Below are 22324 nucleotides of genomic sequence, written 5' to 3'. Positions count from 1 at the left end.
TAGCTGAATGCTCAGATCAGAAAGAAGTTTCACAGAATGCTTCTGTGTAGTTTATATTTGAATATATTCCTTTTTCCACTACTACGCTCTTAGCGCTCCAAATGTCCAGTTGCATTTTCTACAGAAAGAGTGTTCAGATCTGCTCAATCAAAAGTATGGTTTAACTCTGTTAGCTGAATGCACAGATCAGAAAGAAGTTTCACCGAATGATTCTGTGTAGTTTATATTTGAAGACATTCCTTTTTCCACTATTACCCACTTAGCGCTCCGAATCTCCACTTGCATTTTCTACAAAAAGAGTGTTTCATAACTGCTCAATCAAAAATATGTTTTATCTCTGTTAACTGAATTTACAGATCAGAAATAAGTTTCACAGAATGCATCTGTGTAGTTTTTATTTGAAGATATTCTTTTTCAAAATGTAGGCCTCTTAGCGCTTAGCATGTCCAATTGCAGTTTCTACAGAAAGAGTGTTTCAGAACGGCTCAATCAAAAGTAAGGTTCAACTCTGTTAGTTGAATGCACAGAACAGAAAGAATTTTCACAGAATGCTACTGTGTAGTTTATAATTGAATATATTCCTTTTTCCACTATTACCCTCTTAGCGCTCCGAATGTCCACTTGCATTTTCTACAGAAAGAGTGTTCAGAACTGCGCAATCAAAAGTATGGTTTATCTCTGTTAGCTTAATGAACATATCAGAAATAAGTTTCACACAATGCTTCTGTGTAGTTTTTATTTGAAGATATTATTTTTCCCAATATATGCCTCTTAGCGCTCAGAATGTCCAATTGCAGTTTCTACAGAAAGAGTGTTTCAGAAAGGCTCAATCAAAAGTAAGGTTCAACTCTGTTAGTTGAATGCAGAGAAGAGAAAGAAGTTTCATACAATGCTTCTGTGTAGTTTATATTTGAACATATTCTTTTTTCCACTATTACCCACTTAGCGCTACGAATGTCCAGTTGCATTTTCTACAGACAGTGTGTTTCAAAACTGCTCAATCAAAAGTATGGTTTAACTCTGTTAGCTGAATGCACAGATCAGAAAGAGGTTTCACAGAATGCTTCTGTGTAGTTTATATTTGAATATATTCCTTTTTCCAGTATTACTCTCTTAGCGCTCCAAATGTCCAGTTGCATTTTCTACAGAAAGAGTGTTCAGATCTGCTCAATCAAAAGTATGGTTTAACTCTGTTAGCTGAATGCACAGATCAGAAAGAAGTTTCACAGAATGATTCTGTGTAGTTTATATTTGGAGACATTCCTTTTTCCACTATTACCCTCTTAGCGCTCCGAATCTCCACTTCCATTTTCTACAGAAAGTGTGTTTCAGAACGGCTCAATCAAAACTAAGGTTCAACTCTTTTAGTTGAACAAACAGAACAGAAAGAAGTTTCACACAATTCTTCTGTGTAGCTTTTATTTGTAGACATTCTTTTTCCCAATATAGGCCTCTTAGCGCTCAGAATGTCCAATTGCAGTTTCTACAGAAAGAGTGTTTCAGAACGGCTCAATCAAAAGTAAGGTTCAACTCTGTTAGTTGAATGCACAGAACAGAAAGAAGTTTCATACAATGCTTCTGTGTAGTTTATATTTGAACATATTCTTTTTTCCACTATTACCCACTTAGCGCTACGAATGTCCAGTTGCATTTTCTACAGACAGAGTGTTTCAAAACTGCTCAATCAAAAGTATTGTTTAACTCTGTTAGCTGAATGCTCAGATCAGAAAGAAGTTTCACAGAATGCTTCTGTGTAGTTTATATTTGAATATATTCCTTTTTCCACTACTACGCTCTTAGCGCTCCAAATGTCCAGTTGCATTTTCTACAGAAAGAGTGTTCAGATCTGCTCAATCAAAAGTATGGTTTAACTCTGTTAGCTGAATGCACAGATCAGAAAGAAGTTTCACCGAATGATTCTGTGTAGTTTATATTTGAAGACATTCCTTTTTCCACTATTACCCACTTAGCGCTCCGAATCTCCACTTGCATTTTCTACAAAAAGAGTGTTTCATAACTGCTCAATCAAAAATATGTTTTATCTCTGTTAACTGAATTTACAGATCAGAAATAAGTTTCACAGAATGCATCTGTGTAGTTTTTATTTGAAGATATTCTTTTTCAAAATGTAGGCCTCTTAGCGCTTAGCATGTCCAATTGCAGTTTCTACAGAAAGAGTGTTTCAGAACGGCTCAATCAAAAGTAAGGTTCAACTCTGTTAGTTGAATGCACAGAACAGAAAGAATTTTCACAGAATGCTACTGTGTAGTTTATAATTGAATATATTCCTTTTTCCACTATTACCCTCTTAGCGCTCCGAATGTCCACTTGCATTTTCTACAGAAAGAGTGTTCAGAACTGCGCAATCAAAAGTATGGTTTATCTCTGTTAGCTTAATGAACATATCAGAAATAAGTTTCACACAATGCTTCTGTGTAGTTTTTATTTGAAGATATTATTTTTCCCAATATATGCCTCTTAGCGCTCAGAATGTCCAATTGCAGTTTCTACAGAAAGAGTGTTTCAGAAAGGCTCAATCAAAAGTAAGGTTCAACTCTGTTAGTTGAATGCAGAGAAGAGAAAGAAGTTTCATACAATGCTTCTGTGTAGTTTATATTTGAACATATTCTTTTTTCCACTATTACCCACTTAGCGCTACGAATGTCCAGTTGCATTTTCTACAGACAGTGTGTTTCAAAACTGCTCAATCAAAAGTATGGTTTAACTCTGTTAGCTGAATGCACAGATCAGAAAGAGGTTTCACAGAATGCTTCTGTGTAGTTTATATTTGAATATATTCCTTTTTCCAGTATTACTCTCTTAGCGCTCCAAATGTCCAGTTGCATTTTCTACAGAAAGAGTGTTCAGATCTGCTCAATCAAAAGTATGGTTTAACTCTGTTAGCTGAATGCACAGATCAGAAAGAAGTTTCACAGAATGATTCTGTGTAGTTTATATTTGGAGACATTCCTTTTTCCACTATTACCCTCTTAGCGCTCCGAATCTCCACTTCCATTTTCTACAGAAAGTGTGTTTCAGAACGGCTCAATCAAAACTAAGGTTCAACTCTTTTAGTTGAACAAACAGAACAGAAAGAAGTTTCACACAATTCTTCTGTGTAGCTTTTATTTGTAGACATTCTTTTTCCCAATATAGGCCTCTTAGCGCTCAGAATGTCCAATTGCAGTTTCTACAGAAAGAGTGTTTCAGAACGGCTCAATCAAAAGTAAGGTTCAACTCTGTTAGTTGAATGCACAGAACAGAAAGAAGTTACATACAATGCTTCTGTGTAGTTTATATTTGAACATATTCTTTTTTCCACTATTACCCACTTAGCGCTACGAATGTCCAGTTGCATTTTCTACAGACAGAGTGTTTCAAAACTGCTCAATCAAAAGTATGGTTTAACTCTGTTAGCTGAATGCTCAGATCAGAAAGAAGTTTCACAGAATGCTTCTGTGTAGTTTATATTTGAATATATTCCTTTTTCCACTACTACGCTCTTAGCGCTCCAAATGTCCAGTTGCATTTTCTACAGAAAGAGTGTTCAGATCTGCTCAATCAAAAGTATGGTTTAACTCTGTTAGCTGAATGCACAGATCAGAAAGAAGTTTCACCGAATGATTCTGTGTAGTTTATATTTGAAGACATTCCTTTTTCCACTATTACGCACTTAGCGCTCCGAATCTCCACTTGCATTTTCTACAAAAAGAGTGTTTCATAACTGCTCAATCAAAAATATGTTTTATCTCTGTTAACTGAATTTACAGATCAGAAATAAGTTTCACAGAATGCATCTGTGTAGTTTTTATTTGAAGATATTCTTTTTCAAAATGTAGGCCTCTTAGCGCTTAGCATGTCCAATTGCAGTTTCTACAGAAAGAGTGTTTCAGAACGGCTCAATCAAAAGTAAGGTTCAACTCTGTTAGTTGAATGCACAGAACAGAAAGAATTTTCACAGAATGCTACTGTGTAGTTTATAATTGAATATATTCCTTTTTCCACTATTACCCTCTTAGCGCTCCGAATGTCCACTTGCATTTTCTACAGAAAGAGAGTTCAGAACTGCGCAATCAAAAGTATGGTTTATCTCTGTTAGCTTAATGAACATATCAGAAATAAGTTTCACACAATGCTTCTGTGTAGTTTTTATTTGAAGATATTATTTTTCCCAATATATGCCTCTTAGCGCTCAGAATGTCCAATTGCAGTTTCTACAGAAAGAGTGTTTCAGAAAGGCTCAATCAAAAGTAAGGTTCAACTCTGTTAGTTGAATGCAGAGAACAGAAAGAAGTTTCATACAATGCTTCTGTGTAGTTTATATTTGAACATATTCTTTTTTCCACTATTACCCACTTAGCGCTACGAATGTCCAGTTGCATTTTCTACAGACAGAGTGTTTCAAAACTGCTCAATCAAAAGTATGGTTTAACTCTGTTAGCTGAATGCACAGATCAGAAAGAAGTTTCACAGAATGCTTCTGTGTAGTTTATATTTGAATATATTCCTTTTTCCAGTATTACTCTCTTAGCGCTCCAAATGTCCAGTTGCATTTTCTACAGAAAGAGTGTTCAGATCTGCTCAATCAAAAGTATGGTTTAACTCTGTTAGCTGAATGCACAGATCAGAAAGAAGTTTCACAGAATGATTCTGTGTAGTTTATATTTGGAGACATTCCTTTTTCCACTATTACCCTCTTAGCGCTCCGAATCTCCACTTCCATTTTCTACAGAAAGTGTGTTTCAGAACGGCTCAATCAAAACTAAGGTTCAACTCTTTTAGTTGAACAAACAGAACAGAAAGAAGTTTCACACAATTCTTCTGTGTAGCTTTTATTTGTAGACATTCTTTTTCCCAATATAGGCCTCTTAGCGCTCAGAATGTCCAATTGCAGTTTCTACAGAAAGAGTGTTTCAGAACGGCTCAATCAAAAGTAAGGTTCAACTCTGTTAGTTGAATGCACAGAACAGAAAGAAGTTTCATACAATGCTTCTGTGTAGTTTATATTTGAACATATTCTTTTTTCCACTATTACCCACTTAGCGCTACGAATGTCCAGTTGCATTTTCTACAGACAGAGTGTTTCAAAACTGCTCAATCAAAAGTATGGTTTAACTCTGTTAGCTGAATGCTCAGATCAGAAAGAAGTTTCACAGAATGATTCTGTGTAGTTTATATTTGAATATATTCCTTTTTCCACTACTACTCTCTTAGCGCTCCAAATGTCCAGTTGCATTTTCTACAGAAAGAGTGTTCAGATCTGCTCAATCAAAAGTATGGTTTAACTCTGTTAGCTGAATGCACAGATCAGAAAGAAGTTTCACCGAATGATTCTGTGTAGTTTATATTTGAAGACATTCCTTTTTCCACTATTACCCTCTTAGCGCTCCGAATCTCCACTTGCATTTTCTACAAAAAGAGTGTTTCATAACTGCTAAATCAAAAATATGTTTTATCTCTGTTAACTGAATTTACAGATCAGAAATAAGTTTCACAGAATGCATCTGTGTAGTTTTTATTTGAAGATATTCTTTTTCCCAATGTAGGCCTCTTAGCGCTTAGCATGTCCAATTGCAGTTTCTACAGAAAGAGTGTTTCAGAACGGCTCAATCAAAAGTAAGGTTCAACTCTGTTAGTTGAATGCACAGAACAGAAAGAATTTTCACAGAATGCTACTGTGTAGTTTATATTTGAATATATTCCTTTTTCCACTATTACCCTCTTAGCGCTCCGAATGTCCACTTGCATTTTCTACAGAAAGAGTGTTCAGAACTGCGCAATCAAAAGTATGGTTTAACTCTGTTAGCTTAATGAACATATCAGAAATAAGTTTCACACAATGCTTCTGTGTAGTTTTTATTTGAAGATATTATTTTTCCCAATAGAGGCCTCTTAGCGCTCAGAATGTCCAATTGCAGTTTCTACAGAAAGAGTGTTTCAGAAAGGCTCAATCAAAAGTAAGGTTCAACTCTGTTAGTTGAATGCACAGAACAGAAAGAAGTTTCATACAATGCTTCTGTGTAGTTTATATTTGAACATATTCTTTTTTCCACTATTACCCACTTAGCGCTACGAATGTCCAGTTGCATTTTCTACAGACAGAGTGTTTCAAAACTGCTCAATCAAAAGTATGGTTTAACTCTGTTAGCTGAATGCTCAGATCAGAAAGAAGTTTCACAGAATGCTTCTGTGTAGTTTATATTTGAATATATTCCTTTTTCCACTACTACTCTCTTAGCGCTCCAAATGTCCAGTTGCATTTTCTACAGAAAGAGAGTTCAGATCTGCTCAATCAAAAGTATGGTTTAACTCTGTTAGCTGAATGCACAGATCAGAAAGAAGTTTCACCGAATGATTCTGTGTAGTTTATATTTGGAGACATTCCTTTTTCCACTATTACCCACTTAGCGCTCCGAATCTCCACTTGCATTTTCTACAAAAAGAGTGTTTCATAACTGCTCAATCAAAAATATGTTTTATCTCTGTTAACTGAATTTACAGATCAGAAATAAGTTTCACAGAATGCATCTGTGTAGTTTTTATTTGAAGATATTCTTTTTCAAAATGTAGGCCTCTTAGCGCTTAGCATGTCCAATTGCAGTTTCTACAGAAAGAGTGTTTCAGAACGGCTCAATCAAAAGTTAGGTTCAACTCTGTTAGTTGAATGCACAGAACAGAAAGAATTTTCACAGAATGCTACTGTGTAGTTTATAATTGAATATATTCCTTTTTCCACTATTACCCTCTTAGCGCTCCGAATGTCCACTTGCATTTTCTACAGAAAGAGAGTTCAGAACTGCGCAATCAAAAGTATGGTTTATCTCTGTTAGCTTAATGAACATATCAGAAATAAGTTTCACACAATGCTTCTGTGTAGTTTTTATTTGAAGATATTATTTTTCCCAATATATGCCTCTTAGCGCTCAGAATGTCCAATTGCAGTTTCTACAGAAAGAGTGTTTCAGAAAGGCTCAATCAAAAGTAAGGTTCAACTCTGTTAGTTGAATGCAGAGAACAGAAAGAAGTTTCATACAATGCTTCTGTGTAGTTTATATTTGAACATATTCTTTTTTCCACTATTACCCACTTAGCGCTACGAATGTCCAGTTGCATTTTCTACAGACAGAGTGTTTCAAAACTGCTCAATCAAAAGTATGGTTTAACTCTGTTAGCTGAATGCACAGATCAGAAAGAAGTTTCACAGAATGCTTCTGTGTAGTTTATATTTGAATATATTCCTTTTTCCAGTATTACTCTCTTAGCGCTCCAAATGTCCAGTTGCATTTTCTACAGAAAGAGTGTTCAGATCTGCTCAATCAAAAGTATGGTTTAACTCTGTTAGCTGAATGCACAGATCAGAAAGAAGTTTCACAGAATGATTCTGTGTAGTTTATATTTGGAGACATTCCTTTTTCCACTATTACCCTCTTAGCGCTCCGAATCTCCACTTCCATTTTCTACAGAAAGTGTGTTTCAGAACGGCTCAATCAAAACTAAGGTTCAACTCTTTTAGTTGAACAAACAGAACAGAAAGAAGTTTCACACAATTCTTCTGTGTAGCTTTTATTTGTAGACATTCTTTTTCCCAATATAGGCCTCTTAGCGCTCAGAATGTCCAATTGCAGTTTCTACAGAAAGAGTGTTTCAGAACGGCTCAATCAAAAGTAAGGTTCAACTCTGTTAGTTGAATGCACAGAACAGAAAGAAGTTTCATACAATGCTTCTGTGTAGTTTATATTTGAACATATTCTTTTTTCCACTATTACCCACTTAGCGCTACGAATGTCCAGTTGCATTTTCTACAGACAGAGTGTTTCAAAACTGCTCAATCAAAAGTATGGTTTAACTCTGTTAGCTGAATGCTCAGATCAGAAAGAAGTTTCACAGAATGATTCTGTGTAGTTTATATTTGAATATATCCCTTTTTCCACTACTACTCTCTTAGCGCTCCAAATGTCCAGTTGCATTTTCTACAGAAAGAGTGTTCAGATCTGCTCAATCAAAAGTATGGTTTAACTCTGTTAGCTGAATGCACAGATCAGAAAGAAGTTTCACCGAATGATTCTGTGTAGTTTATATTTGAAGACATTCCTTTTTCCACTATTACCCACTTAGCGCTCCGAATCTCCACTTGCATTTTCTACAAAAAGAGTGTTTCATAACTGCTAAATCAAAAATATGTTTTATCTCTGTTAACTGAATTTACAGATCAGAAATAAGTTTCACAGAATGCATCTGTGTAGTTTTTATTTGAAGATATTCTTTTTCCCAATGTAGGCCTCTTAGCGCTTAGCATGTCCAATTGCAGTTTCTACAGAAAGAGTGTTTCAGAACGGCTCAATCAAAAGTAAGGTTCAACTCTGTTAGTTGAATGCACAGAACAGAAAGAATTTTCACAGAATGCTACTGTGTAGTTTATATTTGAATATATTCCTTTTTCCACTATTACCCTCTTAGCGCTCCGAATGTCCACTTGCATTTTCTACAGAAAGAGTGTTCAGAACTGCGCAATCAAAAGTATGGTTTAACTCTGTTAGCTTAATGAACATATCAGAAATAAGTTTCACACAATGCTTCTGTGTAGTTTTTATTTGAAGATATTATTTTTCCCAATAGAGGCCTCTTAGCGCTCAGAATGTCCAATTGCAGTTTCTACAGAAAGAGTGTTTCAGAAAGGCTCAATCAAAAGTAAGGTTCAACTCTGTTAGTTGAATGCACAGAACAGAAAGAAGTTTCATACAATGCTTCTGTGTAGTTTATATTTGAACATATTCTTTTTTCCACTATTACCCACTTAGCGCTACGAATGTCCAGTTGCATTTTCTACAGACAGAGTGTTTCAAAACTGCTCAATCAAAAGTATGGTTTAACTCTGTTAGCTGAATGCTCAGATCAGAAAGAAGTTTCACAGAATGCTTCTGTGTAGTTTATATTTGAATATATTCCTTTTTCCACTACTACTCTCTTAGCGCTCCAAATGTCCAGTTGCATTTTCTACAGAAAGAGAGTTCAGATCTGCTCAATCAAAAGTATGGTTTAACTCTGTTAGCTGAATGCACAGATCAGAAAGAAGTTTCACCGAATGATTCTGTGTAGTTTATATTTGGAGACATTCCTTTTTCCACTATTTCCCTCTTAGCGCTCCGAATCTCCACTTGCATTTTCTACAGAAAGTGTGTTTCAGAACGGCTCAATCAAAACTAAGGTTCAACTCTTTTAGTTGAACAAACAGAACAGAAAGATGTTTCACACAATTCTTCTGTGTAGTTTTTATTTGTAGACATTCTTTTTCCCAATATAGGCCTCTTAGCGCTCAGAATGTCCAATTGCAGTTTCTACAGAAAGAGTGTTTCAGAACGGCTCAATCAAAATTAAGGTTCAACTCTGTTAGTTGAATGCACAGAACAGAAAGAAGTTTCATACAATGCTTCTGTGTAGTTTATATTTGAACATATTATTTTTTCCACTATTACCCACTTAGCGCTACGAATGTCCAGTTGCATTTTCTACAGACAGAGTGTTTCAAAACTGCTCAATCAAAAGTATGGTTTAACTCTGTTAGCTGAATGCTCAGATCAGAAAGAAGTTTCACAGAATGCTTCTGTGTAGTTTATATTTGAATATATTCCTTTTTCCACTACTACGCTCTTAGCGCTCCAAATGTCCAGTTGCATTTTCTACAGAAAGAGGGTTCAGATCTGCTCAATCAAAAGTATGGTTTAACTCTGTTAGCTGAATGCACAGATCAGAAAGAAGTTTCACCGAATGATTCTGTGTAGTTTATATTTGAAGACATTCCTTTTTCCACTATTACCCACTTAGCGCTCCGAATCTCCACTTGCATTTTCTACAAAAAGAGTGTTTCATAACTGCTCAATCAAAAATATGTTTTATCTCTGTTAACTGAATTTACAGATCAGAAATAAGTTTCACAGAATGCATCTGTGTAGTTTTTATTTGAAGATATTCTTTTTCCCAATGTAGGCCTCTTAGCGCTTAGCATGTCCAATTGCAGTTTCTACAGAAAGAGTGTTTCAGAACGGCTCAATCAAAAGTAAGGTTCAACTCTGTTAGTTGAATGCACAGAACAGAAAGAATTTTCACAGAATGCTACTGTGTAGTTTATAATTGAATATATTCCTTTTTCCACTATTACCCTCTTAGCGCTCCGAATGTCCACTTGCATTTTCTACAGAAAGAGAGTTCAGAACTGCGCAATCAAAAGTATGGTTTATCTCTGTTAGCTTAATGAACATATCAGAAATAAGTTTCACACAATGCTTCTGTGTAGTTTTTATTTGAAGATATTATTTTTCCCAATATATGCCTCTTAGCGCTCAGAATGTCCAATTGCAGTTTCTACAGAAAGAGTGTTTCAGAAAGGCTCAATCAAAAGTAAGGTTCAACTCTGTTAGTTGAATGCAGAGAACAGAAAGAAGTTTCATACAATGCTTCTGTGTAGTTTATATTTGAACATATTCTTTTTTCCACTATTACCCACTTAGCGCTACGAATGTCCAGTTGCATTTTCTACAGACAGAGTGTTTCAAAACTGCTCAATGAAAAGTATGGTTTAACTCTGTTAGCTGAATGCACAGATCAGAAAGAAGTTTCACAGAATGCTTCTGTGTAGTTTATATTTGAATATATTCCTTTTTCCAGTATTACTCTCTTAGCGCTCCAAATGTCCAGTTGCATTTTCTACAGAAAGAGTGTTCAGATCTGCTCAATCAAAAGTATGGTTTAACTCTGTTAGCTGAATGCACAGATCAGAAAGAAGTTTCACAGAATGATTCTGTGTAGTTTATATTTGGAGACATTCCTTTATCCACTATTACCCTCTAAGCGCTCCGAATCCAAACTTCCATTTTCTACAGAAAGTGTGTTTCAGAACGGCTCAATCAAAACTAAGGTTCAACTCTTTTAGTTGAACAAACAGAACAGAAAGAAGTTTCACACAATTCTTCTGTGTAGCTTTTATTTGCAGACATTCTTTTTCCCAATATAGGCCTCTTAGCGCTCAGAATGTCCAATTGCAGTTTCTACAGAAAGAGTGTTTCAGAACGGCTCAATCAAAAGTAAGGTTCAACTCTGTTAGTTGAATGCACAGAACAGAAAGAAGTTTCATACAATGCTTCTGTGTAGTTTATATTTGAACATATTCTTTTTTCCACTATTACCCACTTAGCGCTACGAATGTCCAGTTGCATTTTCTACAGACAGAGTGTTTCAAAACTGCTCAATCAAAAGTATGGTTTAACTCTGTTAGCTGAATGCTCAGATCAGAAAGAAGTTTCACAGAATGCTTCTGTGTAGTTTATATTTGAATATATTCCTTTTTCCACTACTACGCTCTTAGCGCTCCAAATGTCCAGTTGCATTTTCTACAGAAAGAGTGTTCAGATCTGCTCAATCAAAAGTAAGGTTTAACTCTGTTAGCTGAATGCACAGATCAGAAAGAAGTTTCACCGAATGATTCTGTGTAGTTTATATTTGAAGACATTCCTTTTTCCACTATTACCCACTTAGCGCTCCGAATCTCCACTTGCATTTTCTACAAAAAGAGTGTTTCATAACTGGTCAATCAATAATATGTTTTATCTCTGTTAACTGAATTTACAGATCAGAAATAAGTTTCACAGAATGCATCTGTGTAGTTTTTATTTGAAGATATTCTTTTTCAAAATGTAGGCCTCTTAGCGCTTAGCATGTCCAATTGCAGTTTCTACAGAAAGAGTGTTTCAGAACGGCTCAATCAAAAGTAAGGTTCAACTCTGTTAGTTGAATGCACAGAACAGAAAGTATTTTCACAGAATGCTACTGTGTAGTTTATATTTGAATATATTCCTTTTTCCACTATTACCCTCTTAGCGCTCCGAATGTCCACTTGCATTTTCTACAGAAAGAGAGTTCAGAACTGCGCAATCAAAAGTATGGTTTAACTCTGTTAGCTTAATGAACATATCAGAAATAAGTTTCACACAATGCTTCTGTGTAGTTTTTATTTGAAGATATTATTTTTCCCAATATAGGCCTCTTAGCGCTCAGAATGTCCAATTGCAGTTTCTACAGAAAGAGTGTTTCAGAAAGGCTCAATCAAAAGTAAGGTTCAACTCTGTTAGTTGAATGCAGAGAACAGAAAGAAGTTTCATACAATGCTTCTGTGTAGTTTATATTTGAACATATTCTTTTTTCCACTATTACCCACTTAGCGCTACGAATGTCCAGTTGCATTTTCTACAGACAGAGTGTTTCAAAACTGCTCAATCAAAAGTATGGTTTAACTCTGTTAGCTGAATGCACAGATCAGAAAGAAGTTTCACAGAATGCTTCTGTGTAGTTTATATTTGAATATATTCCTTTTTCCAGTATTACTCTCTTAGCGCTCCAAATGTCCAGTTGCATTTTCTACAGAAAGAGTGTTCAGATCTGCTCAATCAAAAGTATGGTTTAACTCTGTTAGCTGAATGCACAGATCAGAAAGAAGTTTCACAGAATGATTCTGTGTAGTTTATATTTGGAGACATTCCTTTTTCCACTATTACCCTCTTAGCGCTCCGAATCTCCACTTCCATTTTCTACAGAAAGTGTGTTTCAGAACGGCTCAATCAAAACTAAGGTTCAACTCTTTTAGTTGAACAAACAGAACAGAAAGAAGTTTCACACAATTCTTCTGTGTAGCTTTTATTTGTAGACATTCTTTTTCCCAATATAGGCCTCTTAGCGCTCAGAATGTCCAATTGCAGTTTCTACAGAAAGAGTGTTTCAGAACGGCTCAATCAAAAGTAAGGTTCAACTCTGTTAGTTGAATGCACAGAACAGAAAGAAGTTTCATACAATGCTTCTGTGTAGTTTATATTTGAACATATTCTTTTTTCCACTATTACCCACTTAGCGCTACGAATGTCCAGTTGCATTTTCTACAGACAGAGTGTTTCAAAACTGCTCAATCAAAAGTATGGTTTAACTCTGTTAGCTGAATGCTCAGATCAGAAAGAAGTTTCACAGAATGATTCTGTGTAGTTTATATTTGAATATATCCCTTTTTCCACTACTACTCTCTTAGCGCTCCAAATGTCCAGTTGCATTTTCTACAGAAAGAGTGTTCAGATCTGCTCAATCAAAAGTATGGTTTAACTCTGTTAGCTGAATGCACAGATCAGAAAGAAGTTTCACCGAATGATTCTGTGTAGTTTATATTTGAAGACATTCCTTTTTCCACTATTACCCACTTAGCGCTCCGAATCTCCACTTGCATTTTCTACAAAAAGAGTGTTTCATAACTGCTAAATCAAAAATATGTTTTATCTCTGTTAACTGAATTTACAGATCAGAAATAAGTTTCACAGAATGCATCTGTGTAGTTTTTATTTGAAGATATTCTTTTTCCCAATGTAGGCCTCTTAGCGCTTAGCATGTCCAATTGCAGTTTCTACAGAAAGAGTGTTTCAGAACGGCTCAATCAAAAGTAAGGTTCAACTCTGTTAGTTGAATGCACAGAACAGAAAGAATTTTCACAGAATGCTACTGTGTAGTTTATATTTGAATATATTCCTTTTTCCACTATTACCCTCTTAGCGCTCCGAATGTCCACTTGCATTTTCTACAGAAAGAGTGTTCAGAACTGCGCAATCAAAAGTATGGTTTAACTCTGTTAGCTTAATGAACATATCAGAAATAAGTTTCACACAATGCTTCTGTGTAGTTTTTATTTGAAGATATTATTTTTCCCAATAGAGGCCTCTTAGCGCTCAGAATGTCCAATTGCAGTTTCTACAGAAAGAGTGTTTCAGAAAGGCTCAATCAAAAGTAAGGTTCAACTCTGTTAGTTGAATGCACAGAACAGAAAGAAGTTTCATACAATGCTTCTGTGTAGTTTATATTTGAACATATTCTTTTTTCCACTATTACCCACTTAGCGCTACGAATGTCCAGTTGCATTTTCTACAGACAGAGTGTTTCAAAACTGCTCAATCAAAAGTATGGTTTAACTCTGTTAGCTGAATGCTCAGATCAGAAAGAAGTTTCACAGAATGCTTCTGTGTAGTTTATATTTGAATATATTCCTTTTTCCACTACTACTCTCTTAGCGCTCCAAATGTCCAGTTGCATTTTCTACAGAAAGAGAGTTCAGATCTGCTCAATCAAAAGTATGGTTTAACTCTGTTAGCTGAATGCACAGATCAGAAAGAAGTTTCACCGAATGATTCTGTGTAGTTTATATTTGGAGACATTCCTTTTTCCACTATTTCCCTCTTAGCGCTCCGAATCTCCACTTGCATTTTCTACAGAAAGTGTGTTTCAGAACGGCTCAATCAAAACTAAGGTTCAACTCTTTTAGTTGAACAAACAGAACAGAAAGATGTTTCACACAATTCTTCTGTGTAGTTTTTATTTGTAGACATTCTTTTTCCCAATATAGGCCTCTTAGCGCTCAGAATGTCCAATTGCAGTTTCTACAGAAAGAGTGTTTCAGAACGGCTCAATCAAAATTAAGGTTCAACTCTGTTAGTTGAATGCACAGAACAGAAAGAAGTTTCATACAATGCTTCTGTGTAGTTTATATTTGAACATATTATTTTTTCCACTATTACCCACTTAGCGCTACGAATGTCCAGTTGCATTTTCTACAGACAGAGTGTTTCAAAACTGCTCAATCAAAAGTATGGTTTAACTCTGTTAGCTGAATGCTCAGATCAGAAAGAAGTTTCACAGAATGCTTCTGTGTAGTTTATATTTGAATATATTCCTTTTTCCACTACTACGCTCTTAGCGCTCCAAATGTCCAGTTGCATTTTCTACAGAAAGAGGGTTCAGATCTGCTCAATCAAAAGTATGGTTTAACTCTGTTAGCTGAATGCACAGATCAGAAAGAAGTTTCACCGAATGATTCTGTGTAGTTTATATTTGAAGACATTCCTTTTTCCACTATTACCCACTTAGCGCTCCGAATCTCCACTTGCATTTTCTACAAAAAGAGTGTTTCATAACTGCTCAATCAAAAATATGTTTTATCTCTGTTAACTGAATTTACAGATCAGAAATAAGTTTCACAGAATGCATCTGTGTAGTTTTTATTTGAAGATATTCTTTTTCCCAATGTAGGCCTCTTAGCGCTTAGCATGTCCAATTGCAGTTTCTACAGAAAGAGTGTTTCAGAACGGCTCAATCAAAAGTAAGGTTCAACTCTGTTAGTTGAATGCACAGAACAGAAAGAATTTTCACAGAATGCTACTGTGTAGTTTATAATTGAATATATTCCTTTTTCCACTATTACCCTCTTAGCGCTCCGAATGTCCACTTGCATTTTCTACAGAAAGAGAGTTCAGAACTGCGCAATCAAAAGTATGGTTTATCTCTGTTAGCTTAATGAACATATCAGAAATAAGTTTCACACAATGCTTCTGTGTAGTTTTTATTTGAAGATATTATTTTTCCCAATATATGCCTCTTAGCGCTCAGAATGTCCAATTGCAGTTTCTACAGAAAGAGTGTTTCAGAAAGGCTCAATCAAAAGTAAGGTTCAACTCTGTTAGTTGAATGCAGAGAACAGAAAGAAGTTTCATACAATGCTTCTGTGTAGTTTATATTTGAACATATTCTTTTTTCCACTATTACCCACTTAGCGCTACGAATGTCCAGTTGCATTTTCTACAGACAGAGTGTTTCAAAACTGCTCAATGAAAAGTATGGTTTAACTCTGTTAGCTGAATGCACAGATCAGAAAGAAGTTTCACAGAATGCTTCTGTGTAGTTTATATTTGAATATATTCCTTTTTCCAGTATTACTCTCTTAGCGCTCCAAATGTCCAGTTGCATTTTCTACAGAAAGAGTGTTCAGATCTGCTCAATCAAAAGTATGGTTTAACTCTGTTAGCTGAATGCACAGATCAGAAAGAAGTTTCACAGAATGATTCTGTGTAGTTTATATTTGGAGACATTCCTTTATCCACTATTACCCTCTAAGCGCTCCGAATCCAAACTTCCATTTTCTACAGAAAGTGTGTTTCAGAACGGCTCAATCAAAACTAAGGTTCAACTCTTTTAGTTGAACAAACAGAACAGAAAGAAGTTTCACACAATTCTTCTGTGTAGCTTTTATTTGCAGACATTCTTTTTCCCAATATAGGCCTCTTAGCGCTCAGAATGTCCAATTGCAGTTTCTACAGAAAGAGTGTTTCAGAACGGCTCAATCAAAAGTAAGGTTCAACTCTGTTAGTTGAATGCACAGAACAGAAAGAAGTTTCATACAATGCTTCTGTGTAGTTTATATTTGAACATATTCTTTTTTCCACTATTACCCACTTAGCGCTACGAATGTCCAGTTGCATTTTCTACAGACAGAGTGTTTCAAAACTGCTCAATCAAAAGTATGGTTTAACTCTGTTAGCTGAATGCTCAGATCAGAAAGAAGTTTCACAGAATGCTTCTGTGTAGTTTATATTTGAATATATTCCTTTTTCCACTACTACGCTCTTAGCGCTCCAAATGTCCAGTTGCATTTTCTACAGAAAGAGTGTTCAGATCTGCTCAATCAAAAGTAAGGTTTAACTCTGTTAGCTGAATGCACAGATCAGAAAGAAGTTTCACCGAATGATTCTGTGTAGTTTATATTTGAAGACATTCCTTTTTCCACTATTACCCACTTAGCGCTCCGAATCTCCACTTGCATTTTCTACAAAAAGAGTGTTTCATAACTGGTCAATCAATAATATGTTTTATCTCTGTTAACTGAATTTACAGATCAGAAATAAGTTTCACAGAATGCATCTGTGTAGTTTTTATTTGAAGATATTCTTTTTCAAAATGTAGGCCTCTTAGCGCTTAGCATGTCCAATTGCAGTTTCTACAGAAAGAGTGTTTCAGAACGGCTCAATCAAAAGTAAGGTTCAACTCTGTTAGTTGAATGCACAGAACAGAAAGTATTTTCACAGAATGCTACTGTGTAGTTTATATTTGAATATATTCCTTTTTCCACTATTACCCTCTTAGCGCTCCGAATGTCCACTTGCATTTTCTACAGAAAGAGAGTTCAGAACTGCGCAATCAAAAGTATGGTTTAACTCTGTTAGCTTAATGAACATATCAGAAATAAGTTTCACACAATGCTTCTGTGTAGTTTTTATTTGAAGATATTATTTTTCCCAATATAGGCCTCTTAGCGCTCAGAATGTCCAATTGCAGTTTCTACAGAAAGAGTGTTTCAGAAAGGCTCAATCAAAAGTAAGGTTCAACTCTGTTAGTTGAATGCAGAGAACAGAAAGAAGTTTCATACAATGCTTCTGTGTAGTTTATATTTGAACATATTCTTTTTTCCACTATTACCCACTTAGCGCTACGAATGTCCAGTTGCATTTTCTACAGACAGAGTGTTTCAAAACTGCTCAATCAAAAGTATGGTTTAACTCTGTTAGCTGAATGCACAGATCAGAAAGAAGTTTCACAGAATGCTTCTGTGTAGTTTATATTTGAATATATTCCTTTTTCCAGTATTACTCTCTTAGCGCTCCAAATGTCCAGTTGCATTTTCTACAGAAAGAGTGTTCAGATCTGCTCAATCAAAAGTATGGTTTAACTCTGTTAGCTGAATGCACAGATCAGAAAGAAGTTTCACAGAATGATTCTGTGTAGTTTATATTTGGAGACATTCCTTTTTCCACTATTACCCTCTTAGCGCTCCGAATGTCCACTTCCATTTTCTACAGAAAGTGTGTTTCAGAACGGCTCAATCAAAACTAAGGTTCAACTCTTTTAGTTGAACAAACAGAACAGAAAGAAGTTTCACACAATTCTTCTGTGTAGTTTTTATTTGTAGACATTCTTTTTCCCAAAATAGGCCTCTTAGCGCTCAGAATGTCCAATTGCAGTTTCTACAGAAAGAGTGTTTCAGAACGGCTCAATCAAAAGTAAGGTTCAACTCTGTTAATTGAATGCACAGAACAGAAAGAAGTTTCATACAATGCTTCAGTGTAGTTTATATTTGAACATATTCTTTTTTCCACTATTACCCACTTAGCGCTACGAATGTCCAGTTGCATTTTCTACAGACAGAGTGTTTCAAAACTGCTCAATCAAAAGTATATTTTAACTCTGTTAGCTGAATGCTCAGATCAGAAAGAAGTTTCACAGAATGCTTCTGTGTAGTTTATATTTGAATATATTCCTTTTTCCACTATTACGCTCTTAGCGCTCCAAATGTCCAGTTGCATTTTCTACAGAAAGAGTGTTCAGATCTGCTCAATCAAAATTATGGTTTAACTCTGTTAGCTGAATGCACAGATCAGAAAGAAGTTTCACCGAATGATTCTGTGTAGTTTATATTTGAAGACATTCCTTTTTCCACTATTACACTCTTAGGGCTCCGAATCTCCACTTGCATTTTCAACAAAAAGAGTGTTTCATAACTGCTCAATCAAAAATATGTTTTATCTCTGTTAACTGAATTTACAGATCAGAAATAAGTTTCACAGAATGCATCTGTGTAGTTTTTATTTGAAGATATTCTTTTTCCCAATGTAGGCCTCTTAGCGCTTAGCATGTCCAATTGCAGTTTCTACAGAAAGAGTGTTTCAGAACGGCTCAATCAAAAGTAAGGTTCAACTCTGTTAGTTGAATGCACAGAACAGAAAGTATTTTCACGGAATGCTACTGTGTAGTTTATATTTGAATATATTCCTTTTTCCACTATTACCTTCTTAGCGCTCCGCATCTCCATTGCATTTTCTACAGAAAGAGTGTTTCAGAACGGCTCAATCAAAACTAAGGTTCAACTCTTTTAGTTGAACAAACAGAACAGAAAGAAGTTTCACACAATTCTTCTGTGTAGTTTTTATTTGTAGACATTCTTTTTCCCAATATAGGCCTCTTAGCACTCAGAATGTCCAATTGCAGTTTCTACAGAAAGAGTGTTTCAGAACGGCTCAATCAAAAGTAAGGTTCAACTCTGTTAGTTGAATGCACAGAACAGAAATAAGTTTCATACAATGCTTCTGTGTAGTTTATATTTGAACATATTCTTTTTTCCACTATTACCCACTTAGCGCTACGAATGTCCAGTTGCATTTACTACAGACAGAGTGTTTCAAAACTGCTCAATCAAAAGTATGGTTTAACTCTGTTAGCTGAATGCTCAGATCAGAAAGAATTTTCACAGAATGCTTCTGTGTAGTTTATATTTGAATATATTCCTTTTTCCACTACTACGCTCTTAGCGCTCCATATGTCCAGTTGCATTTTCTACAGAAAGAGTGTTCAGATCTGCTCAATCAAAAGTATGGTTTAACTCTGTTAGCTGAATGCACAGATCAGAAAGAAGTTTCACCGAATGATTCTGTGTAGTTTATATTTGAAGACATTCCTTTTTCCACTATTACCCTCTTAGCGCTCCGAATCTCCACTTGCATTTTCTACAAAAAGAGTGTTTCATAACTGCTCAATCAAAAATATGTTTATCTCTGTTAACTGAATTTACAGATCAGAAATAAGTTTCACAGAATCCATCTGTGTAGTTTTTATTTGAAGATATTTTTTTCCCAATGTAGGCCTCTTAGCGCTTAGCATGTCCAATTGCAGTTTCTACAGAAAGAGTGTTTCAGAACGGCTCAATCAAAACTAAGGTTCAACTCTGTTAGTTGAATGCACAGAACAGAAAGAATTTTCACAGAATGCTACTGTGTAGTTTATATTTGAATATATTCCTTTTTCCACTATTACCCTCTTAGCGCTCCGAAACTCCATTGCATTTTGTACAGAAATAGTGTTTCAGAACGGCTCAATCAAAACTAAGGTTCAACTCTTTTAGTTGAACAAACAGAACAGAAAGAAGTTTCACACAATTCTTCTGTGTAGTTTTTATTTGTAGACATTCTTTTTCCCAATATAGGCCTCTTAGCGCTCAGAATGTCCAATTGCAGTTTCTACAGAAAGAGTGTTTCAGAACGGCTCAATCAAAAGTAAGGTTCAACTCTGTTAGTTGAATGCACAGAACAGAAAGAAGTTTCATACAATGCTTCTGTGTAGTTTATATTTGAACATATTCTTTTTTCCACTATTACCCACTTAGCGCTACGAATGTCCAGTTGCATTTTCTACAGACAGAGTGTTTCAAAACTGCTCAATCAAAAGTATGGTTTAACTCTGTTAGCTGAATGCTCAGATCAGAAAGAAGTTTCACAGAATGCTTCTGTGTAGTTTATATTTGAATATATTCCTTTTTCCACTACTACGCTCTTAGCGCTCCAAATGTCCAGTTGCATTTTCTACAGAAAGAGTGTTCAGATCTGCTCAATCAAAAGTATGGTTTAACTCTGTTAGCTGAATGCACAGATCAGAAAGAAGTTTCACCGAATGATTCTGTGTAGTTTATATTTGAAGACATTCCTTTTTCCACTATTACCCTCTTAGCGCTCCGAATCTCCACTTGCATTTTCTACAAAAAGAGTGTTTCATAACTGCTCAATCAAAAATATGTTTTATCTCTGTTAACTGAATTTACAGATCAGAAATAAGTTTCACAGAATGCATCTGTGTAGTTTTTATTTGAAGATATTCTTTTTCCCAATGTAGGCCTCTTAGCGCTTAGCATGTCCAATTGCAGTTTCTACAGAAAGAGTGTTTCAGAACGGCTCAATCAAAAGTAAGGTTCAACTCTGTTAGTTGAATGCACAGAACAGAAAGAATTTTCACAGAATGCTACTGTGTAGTTTATATTTGAATATATTCCTTTTTCCACTATTACCCTCTTAGCGCTCCGAATGTCCACTTGCATTTTCTACAGAAAGAGTGTTCAGAACTGCGCAATCAAAAGTATGGTTTAACTCTGTTAGCTGAATGCTCAGATCAGAAAGAAGATTCACAGAATGATTCTGTGTAGTTTATATTTGAATATATTCCTTTTTCCACTACTACTCTCTTAGCGCTCCAAATGTACAGTTGCATTTTCTGCAGAAAGAGTGTTCAGATCTGCTCAATCAAAAGTATGATTTAACTCTGTTAGCTGAATGCACAGATCAGAAAGAAGTTTCACAGAATGATTCTGTGTAGTTTATATATGGAGACATTCCTTTTTCCACTATTACCCTCTTAGCGCTCCGAATCTCCACTTGCATTTTCTACAGAAAGAGTGTTTCAGAACGGCTCAATCAAAATTAAGGTTCAACTCTTTTAGTTGAACAAACAGAACAGAAAGAAGTTTCACACAATTATTCTGTGTAGTTTTTATTTGTAGACATTCTTTTTCCCAATATAGGCCTCTTAGCGCTCAGAATGTCCAATTGCAGTTTCTACAGAAAGAGTGTTTCAGAACGGCTCAATCAAAAGTAATGTTCAACTCTGTTAGTTGAATGCACAGAACAGAAAGAAGTTTCATACAATGCTTCTGTGTAGTTTATATTTGAACATATTCTCTTTTCCACTATTACCCACTTAGCGCTACGAATGTCCAGTTGCATTTTCTACAGACAGAGTGTTTCAAAACTGCTCAATCAAAAGTATGGTTTAACTCTGTTAGCTGTATGCTCAGATCAGAAAGAAGTTTCACAGAATGCTTCTGTGTAGTTTATATTTGAATATATTCCTTTTTCCACTACTACGCTCTTAGCGCTCCAAATGTCCAGTTGCATTTTCAACAGAAAGAGTGTTCAGATCTGCTCAATCAAAAGTATGGTTTAACTCTGTTAGCTGAATGCACAGATCAGAAAGAAGTTTCACCGAATGATTCTGTGTAGTTTATATTTGAAGACATTCCTTTTTCCACTATTACCCTCTTAGCGCTCCGAATCTCCACTTGCATTTTCTACAAAAAGAGTGTTTCATAACTGCTCAATCAAAAATATGTTTTATCTCTGTTAACTGAATTTACAGATCAGAAATAAGTTTCACAGAATGCATCTGTGTAGTTTTTATTTGAAGATATTCTTTTTCCCAATGTAGGCCTCTTAGCGCTTAGCATGTCCAATTGCAGTTTCTACAGAAAGAGTGTTTCAGAACGGCTCAATCAAAAGTACGGTTCAACTCTGTTAGTTGAATGCACAGAGCAGAAAGAATTTTCACAGAATGCTACTGTGTAGTTTATATTTGAATATATTCCTTTTTCCACTATTACCCTCTTAGAGCTCCGAATGTCCACTTGCATTTTCTACAGAAAGAGTGTTCAGATCTGCGCAATCAAAAGTATGGTTTAACTCTGTTAGCTTAATGAACATATCAGAAATAAGTTTCACACAGTGCTTCTGTGTAGTTTTTATTTGAAGATATTATTTTTCCCAATATAGGCCTCTTAGCGCTCAGAATGTCCAATTGCAGTTTCTACAGAAAGAGTGTTTCA

The sequence above is a fragment of the Symphalangus syndactylus genome, chromosome 19, assembly GCF_028878055.3.
Source record: "Symphalangus syndactylus isolate Jambi chromosome 19, NHGRI_mSymSyn1-v2.1_pri, whole genome shotgun sequence".
Classification (NCBI taxonomy): domain Eukaryota; kingdom Metazoa; phylum Chordata; class Mammalia; order Primates; family Hylobatidae; genus Symphalangus; species Symphalangus syndactylus.
Note: the sequence above shows the minus strand (reverse complement) of the source record.